General features: G+C 36.4%; 1 pseudogene; it reads left to right on the forward strand.

The window, feature by feature from the left end:
- LOC107693648 (ubiquitin carboxyl-terminal hydrolase 22-like) overlaps positions 1-8,699 on the forward strand; it is a 50,586-nt pseudogene that overhangs the window by 27,088 nt on the left and 14,799 nt on the right.

Raw genomic sequence — 8,699 nt, forward strand, 5'->3', positions numbered from 1 at the left:
TATATAAACCGCAGATTTTAGTTTTAAACGATTACATTCTCGCCTGAAAAACCCTTAAAACTACATTTCATGACAATAACAGTAATGTTTAGAAAATTACGCAGGTTTTTGGGCAGTGACGTTTCACAAGTCCACACGAACGCATATTGAGAAACGGCTATTGTCTGTGTGAAAATATAAAATTATAAAATACGCAGTTATATTTTTTTGTTTGCGCACTCTGATGTAATTAAGCCCAACACTCATGGATGGCAAAGCGGAACGAGTGAAGGACGCTTTATCCCCTTGTATCACGCAAAAGTGACGTTTCTAGTCAACCAATCAACGTTCTGCGGTGAGTTTAGCTCCACCCTTTTGGTACCCTTTGCTGTGCTAGGTACCCCAGCGGAAGGGTACCAAAAAAGTGGTACGGTTCGCTATTTTGGTACCATTCACAACTTCTGAGAGTGGAAACGGACATAATTGCGTACCGTACTGTACTGTACCGAACCGTACCGCTCAGTGGAAACGAGCCACTAGTGAACAACGTTTCAGACTTTCAACAGAAATATCCAGATTCAGTCTTATTTTTGAAAAGCAGTCCCTTTCTGTAATGCAGTCGGCAGTGTTTGTCACAGATGGCCTGAGCAGTCGATCAAGAAGCTCAAATCAGTCATGCTGGCTCATAGTGTGGACTTTGTTGCCTGTTTAAGCATGTTTGATGAACAAATTAAGTCTCTTGCCGCTGATCCAGTGTGGTTTGTTTGACTCCAGGTGATGAATTATTGTTACTCGTGCCCTAATGCATCCGCAGCATCACCTATAGCTCTGTATTCCCAGGTGGCGTCGCTCCGTCTTAACACCCGTGTGTGTGTTGAGTCCCCCTCGGAGTTTGATTGAACATTTTAATTAGGTTAGCCTGCGTACAAAGGATATCTGTGAATGAGCGCCGCTCCCGAGGAGGGAAAACTGATTATTCTCTAAAGACGAACGGGGAGTAATTAAGTCTGAATGAGCCGGCTTCGTTTTGTGCATCTCTGCTGTTCAGGTTTATTTGGATGGCGTTTTGTTTTTCATCCTCTATGTTTTGTCTGCTCACACTTGTCAGCCTTGATCTCGGTGCTCTTTCCTCTTTTTCCTGTGCTGGTTCCCATGGTTACTTGAAGGCCTGCTATGCTTTTGGGTTATTCATCTGATGTGTGTGTGCGCATCATGCAACCCCACCTCGTTTTCTTGTGCAACTTCTCTCTTTTCTGCTTGTCTGATCTAAATACCGTTTAAAGTAGGGATGGGCATGATTAATCGACGATCGATAATTGATCGTTAAGAATTAAAGCCATCATGCATGAGCTCACTTCGACTGTCTTAAAAAATATATAAAATGCAACACTTTACAATAGTTTAAAAGTCGTGATGGAACAGAAATAGTGACACGTTTTCTTCTATATTGTGATGTATATCTGAGTGAAACGGAGTATCGGGAAAATAAAAAATGTAGTCCTGTTTCTATCCATCAGTTGTTTTAGTAGAGAAATCCCAATGTTAACTAATTATACACTTTAGCAACCAGAGAGTTAATGATTACACAGCTTTTATCGTATGCTACAGTCTCCATGGTTTTATGTATGTGTGACACAGTGTATATACTGTGTATATAATATCTTCTATAACAATTTATAACTTTAACAGCATTTATTAATCTAGATTCATGTTTATTCTAAATATAAATTTTTTACAGTTACGTTAACTATTGTGTACATCGAACAATGGTATATTTATAAATTAACATTAACCTAAATTAATAAATGCTATAAAATATTGATGTCCATAGTCAATTAATTAACAACCGCAAATGCACTGAATGGTAAAATGTTACCATTAAAGAATATTTTACATTTTTAATTAATCTAATGCATCAAGAATGGCATGAACAGGATTATAAATGTATTATCATAGGAATGTATTATCATAACAATTTCTGCCACATCACATTAAGACAACAGCAGAATGTGTTTAACTTCTATGTGATGCATTTGTGAGTGTAACAGAAATATTTAAGTGGAAAATAAAATGTTTCATTAAAAAAAAAATACAAAAAAAAGAGTAGGATTTGATTGGATTGTGGTCATTAGTATATGATATTAGTGGCTAATATAATTTTACCTATTGCATTTCATAGAATTTTAATGCAAGGTCATGAAAAGCTTTTTTTTTTTGGCTTGCAATAATAAACCATAATCATGCACGATAAGACTAAGTGCATTTAGAAAGCATATAGGGGCAGATTTACCACATGCCTGTGCCGATTTGGTCTAGCGTGCACAATGAGACTTCTGTCCCTTTACAACAACTGAAAACAGCCGTCCAAACGTTCAGCCGCTAGTCTCTCTGCACTGAAAGCCACTAAAAGCCTCATAGCTCTCCGAGCACCTGTCTGCGGCTTGTGCCAGGCTGTGCATTAGTGTCGTGCCACAAATAGACGGCTGTCCCCGCTGCTCCGCTCCACCTGTGAACATTTAGTGCGTCTGTGTGAAACAGACCATCGTCAGGTTGCCATGGAAACTGAAAAACAGGTATGGCCACTGCAGGCTTGGAGAAATGGAAGCATGCAAGTGAATGAGCATGAGAGAATGATAATTCATAAATAATACTCCTCATTCACAATTACAGGTGTGCGTTGATATTGCAAAGCTCGCTATGACATGTCACAGAGGACACGATATTTTGGCACAAGCAGCGATGGAGGTTTTTTTGCTGCACCCTAATTATTATTCCCATCACTTATTAAAGGAGGCAGATTTGCTGCACTGCTTGCAATGTTTCTTTAATGCCTCATCCATATTTACAGGACAGATACGAGAAGATGCAAACGTCAACTTCTCTAAAAGGTCTCTAATAGGTCCTGTGTTGTTCTTCTCTCATTCAGCTATAGACCTTTTGTACGGTGGAATATATTGCTTTGTGTGCCAAGACTACATATACGACAAAGACATGGAGCAGATTGCCAAAGAAGAGCAAAGAAAAGCATGGAAATTGCAAGGTAGGCCCCCATCATGCATAATGTCGTTCAACTTCGCCTGTGGCTTAAGGGCCTGTTAATTCGGAAGATGTTGGAAACTGTTGTGTTGCGAGCCACAGAAGGGCAAGAGTGTGTGTTTTGTTTTGACACTGATAAGAGCTCATTTTAGTTAATTTTGCTATTGAGTCTGCATAAGTGTGAGATGCAACAGTGCTAGTGACCTGGAGAGGATTGTCTTTTTCCGAAAAGTGCTAGTTAATGGATTAAAACTTACTGACTTTGCTCACACAGGGTATAAAAACTTCCCAAAAAACTGTAATTTTTACATTTTTTAAAATTAAATACTGGCTTAAATGTTTAACTTTGAATTAGCACAGGTTTTGTTTCTTTTTGGAATTGATTAATAATAGGCTCGTTGATCTGAGCTCATGCACCAGTTTTTGAGTGAACATTGCCAAAATTATCCACAAATTAAGCTTTTTTTTTTTTACTCAAAAACTGAAGTGCATGAGCCCAGATCAGTGAGTAAATAAACCAGGCTAAATTATTTGCCTGAGTTTAATTTTAACTAGAATTTATACATTACTGTTAAAAAAAAATTTGGAATAATAATTACGATTTTTTAAAATGTTTTTAAAAACAGTCTCTTCTGCTCACCAGTGCTGCATTAATTTGGTCATAAATGCAGTAAAAATGTGAAATATTATTTCAATTTAAAACAGCTGTTTTCTATGTGAATATCTATTAAACTGTAATTAATTTGTGATCAAAGCTGTATTTTCAGAATCATTACTCCAGTCTTCAGTGTCACATGATCTTCAGAAATCATTCTAATATGCTGATTTGCTGCTCAAGAAACATTTCTGATTATTATCAATGTTGAAAACAGTTGTGCTGCACGATATTTTTTGTGGAAACCGTGATGCATTTTATTTTTCAGGATTCACAGATGAATGGAAATTTCAAAAGAACAGTATTTATTTGAAATGGAAATACTTTGTTACATTATAAAAGTTTTAACGGCCACTTTGGATCAATTTAATGCAGTTTTGCTGAATAAAAATATTGATTTCTTAAAAAAAAAAAATGTGTGTATTCATAGGTTGCTTTATATGAAATATAATGTGAGAATTCTCTAAAACATCAGGTATTGGAGAGAAATATTCAATGTGGGAGCCTACGAAACGAGAGCTGGAGCTGCTGCGACACAACCCCAAACGGAGGAAAATTACCGCCAACTGCACCATAGGTAAGAACTTCATTTCCCACAGGCCTCGCTTCTGAGCGATTCCTCTGAAACCCTGTTCAATAATACAGCTCGGCACCTAGTAGTTGATTAGGAGTCTGCCAAAACTCATCTGTGTAAAACTAGTCGGTTCAAGCGATTTTGTAGTAGTCAAGCATCTAGAGACTGCAGGTTGCACCGGAGCCAAAACCGCTCTTTGTCTCTTGGCCAAAAGTGCCATCAGTTTCGAACGTTTGCATCAATTTTTGTGTGTGCATGCCGTGACAGCGAGAGAATAAGAGTGCACACAAATAAGGAGAGAAGTGGACGCTGGCCATTAGAGAAATAATCGTTCTCCTCCTCAGCGGTTCGTCTCTCTCCCTTCTCTCGTTTTGGCCTGTTTCTCCTCAGAGGCCTGGCGGTGGAGTAATAGTGTTAAATATCTGCACCACAGGCTCAGCGTAGGCGCTAAACGCCAGACTCTCACACCCAGAGAAACGCACTAATGCGATTAGCCATATGAAAGCTGGAGCTTCCATTGATCATTTAGGACATAATATGGCCCATGTATGATAAATTCAGAGGGGTATTGTGTGAGATGGATCGGGCGGATGTTGCTTTACAGACTCCAGAGTAAACCAGAGGCATGCGACGACGCAACGAATCACGACACAAAAGCTTGAGGCTGCATCAACTGGAAGTGTTAAAGCATGCTCATTATTAAACACGGATCAATCAGCTGTGAGCTTGATGCTTGACTTCAGTGACAGAAAAATGAAACAAACTTATAAAGTCAATTTTTTTGATACCAGTGGATTTCAGTTCTAAACTAGTGTTGGGAACTGAGAGTCGGTTCTTGTTTCGAACCAATTCCATTTTTTTTTAAATCAAAAATACTGTAACTGAATGATGTTAAAGATATAGTCTGATTCTCGGGCAAATTACTCTTTTGAGCCAGTTCTTTATAGTGAATCAAAAACATGCAGTGCTTTACATACAATTCTTTATAGTCAATTGATAACATACAGTACGACCCGTGTTATCCAGACGATTTCTGAACTAATGACTCTTTTGCGTTTGTTCTTTTTTTAGTGACTAAAAACATATAGCACAACCAGTGTGATCCAACCGATTCCTGACAGATTCCCAAACAAAAGACTCTTTTGAGTCAGTTCTTTTTAGTGAATCAAAAACATACAGCACGACCAGAGTAGTCTGATTCTTAAGCAAATGACTCCTTTTGCATGCATTGTGACCAAGAGTGATCCCAGCTATTCCTGAACGATTGACTGCTTTGAGCTGGTTCTTTTCAGTGAATCCTACAAAAAAAAAGGCATTGGAAACTGATTCTTGAGCGACTGTCTCTTTTTGAATCAAAACACACTGCTTGACTAGTGTGATCCAACTGTTTCCCAAACGAATGACTCTTTTAAGTGAGTTCTGGTGAATCAAAACCATACAACACAACCAGAGTAGTCTGATTCTTAAGCAAATTACTTTGAGTCTTTTGAGTTTTTTTTTTTTTTTTAGTGAATCAATGGCATACAGCACGACAAGAAAAGTCTGGTTTTCAAGCGAATCACTCTTTTAAGGCAGTTCTTTATAGTGAATTGAAAACATACAGTGCAACCAGTGTTATCCAAATGATTCCTAAATGAATGACTCCTTTGAGCTGGTTCTTTTTAGTGAATCAAAAACATGCAGTGCTTTATATACAGTTCTTTATAGTCAATTGAAAACATACAGCGCGACCTGTGTTATCCAGTCAATTTCCGAACTAATGATTTTTTTTTTTGCGTTTTTTCTTTTTAATGAATCAAAACATACAGCATGACCAGTGTGATACAACCAATTCCTGAACAAATGACTCTTTTGCGCTGCTTGTTTATAGTGAATCATACACAAAGTGTGAGCAATGTAGACAGATTCCCAAACAAAAGACTATTTTGAGCCAGTTTTTTTAGAGAATCAACAGCATACAGCACGACCAGAGTAGTCTGATTCTCGAGCAAATGACTCTTTTGAGCCAATTCTTTATAGTGAATCGAAAACGTACAGCGCGACCAGTGTGATTCAGCAGATTCCCGAACAAATGACGTCTGAATTATTCCTAGTGAATCAGAACCATACAGCACAATCTGAGTAGTCTGATTCTTAAGCAAATTACTCTTTTGAACCAGATATTTTTTGGTGAATCAAAAGCATAAAGCATGTCCACAGTAGTCCGATTCTTGAGCAAATGACTCTTTTGAGCCATTTCATTACCTTGAATCAAAAACACAAAGCAGGACCAGACTGATCCAACCGATTCCTGAACGAACAACTCTTTTGAGATGGTTCTTTTTAGTGAATCATGCACATTGTTGTTTTGTTTGACTGTGAACATTCCAATCCCATTTTTTGTTTGTTTTTAAATAATGAATAGTTAAGGCTGACTCTGAAATGATATCAAATATTCCTCGAAAGTACACGGATCATTAATGGAACTGGAATCACTACCAGCATCATTTAATTACCTACAATAGCAATGCCTAAAAACAACTTAGTTATTTTATTTGTTTTTGGTGCGTCTGGAATCGGGATGCTTTGCTCGTGTCCAGCGCAGATGAGACTGAAGCAGGGGGTCGTTGTCAGCAGGCGTGTGCGTGTAGGATCAGGTGTGTGTATGATGTTCAATCACTCGTGTGCATAAATAATATATTGGCACTTTAAAGAGTGCAGTGCCGCAGGAGGCGCTGGATGAGGCCGGACGTGTCTCTCTCTCTCAGGTCTTCTCACTGTTGTTTTGGTCGTCTCTCTGTCTCCATCCCTCCCTTTAATTTAACTCTTGGAAGCGACTCTGAAGACGTTTAGCCACCCTGTGAGAGCAGAGCGCAGGTCTTCTGTAACCTGTCAAACTGTACGAGCGGGAGGACTTCAGCTCAGCGGGAGGAGACTCTGACTGACGGAGTTTGGCTGTGCTCGAGCTTCTGGGGTTATGCACTTCAGATTGAGACAAGGACATTTACGTTGTGAAAATGCATTGGTTTGCTCAGATTTTCTAATAGGCCAAGAACTCCTTCCCACCCTTTGTTTTTGTTTTATAAACGCCCTTATTTATTTTATGCCCGTTTACGTAATTTTTAATGTAATTTTTTTTTATGTTACACGACTTGTTTTAAATGTAACCTCCAGGAGAGTGCACATTTGTTTGTATTATTATTTTTGAATACAATTGAATGCATATTACTCATTAATTTTTATTTATTAATAATAATAATAATACAAATTAATACAAAAATTACTAATAATATGGACAAAAACGGTACATACAAAGTAAATGAATAAAATTGTATTATTAATAATGATTTACAAATAATAATAATAAATTACTAATAAAAATTGATGCAGTAAATACAAAGTAAATTAAATAAAAAATGTTATTTATATTGTTTATGCATTATAAATAACTAATATATGTTGTTTATCCAATGTAAATACTAATAAAAATTGACAAACAGTAAACACAAAGTAAATATTGTTCATAATATTAATAATAATGATAACTATACTGTTTTATATAATAAAGTGCTAATAAAAAATGTGATAACACTAAACAATACAAAGTAAATTAATAAAATTATAATTTATAAATAATAATAAATTGCTAATAAAATGGTGATAACTAAATATGAAGTAAACGAACAAAAATATTTATTTTTATTAAGAATAATGTATAAATTATAACAAATTAAAATGTTACCAGTAAACAATACAACTTTAATAATAATAATAATAATGTATATTATCATTATTATTAATTACCATAATGATTATGATGATAAAAATAATAATAGTTTTTTTATATATATACTTTTTTATAGTTTGTGCTTTTAGTGATTTATTATCAATAATTTATTATTAAAAATAATACTAACAATTGTATTTTTTTCAATAATTTACTTTGCACTTGGTCAATTTTTATAGTAATTTATTATTATTAGTAGTAGTAGTAGTAGTATATTTAAGTTAAAAGGAAAAACTAAAAATTGAAATTTAAAACCATTTAAAAAATTTACTTTTTTATTAACAATTTTATTTAACAGTTACTAGTGATGAACCTTTTATTGTGAATACTCCATGTCCGTCCTGATTTCTAATGCTCTGCATGCTTCCTGTTTGGTCTCTAACAGGACTGAGGGGTTTGATAAACCTTGGAAACACGTGCTTTATGAACTGCATCGTTCAGGCTCTCACACACACTCCGCTGCTGAGGGACTTCTTTCTGTCCGACAGACACAAGTGTGAGATGCAGTCCAACTCCTGCCTCGTGTGTGAAATGTCTCAGCTCTTTCAGGAGGTGAGCGCTCAACACGCTCACACACTCACTCACTCACTCTCTCACATACACACACACTCACTCACTCACATACACGCACTCGCACACACTCACTCACTCACTCACTCACTCACTCACTCTCTCACACACACACACAC

The sequence above is a fragment of the Sinocyclocheilus anshuiensis genome, unplaced genomic scaffold (assembly GCF_001515605.1).
Source record: "Sinocyclocheilus anshuiensis isolate Anshui unplaced genomic scaffold, SAMN03320099.WGS_v1.1 scaffold546, whole genome shotgun sequence".
NCBI classification, from domain to species: domain Eukaryota; kingdom Metazoa; phylum Chordata; class Actinopteri; order Cypriniformes; family Cyprinidae; genus Sinocyclocheilus; species Sinocyclocheilus anshuiensis.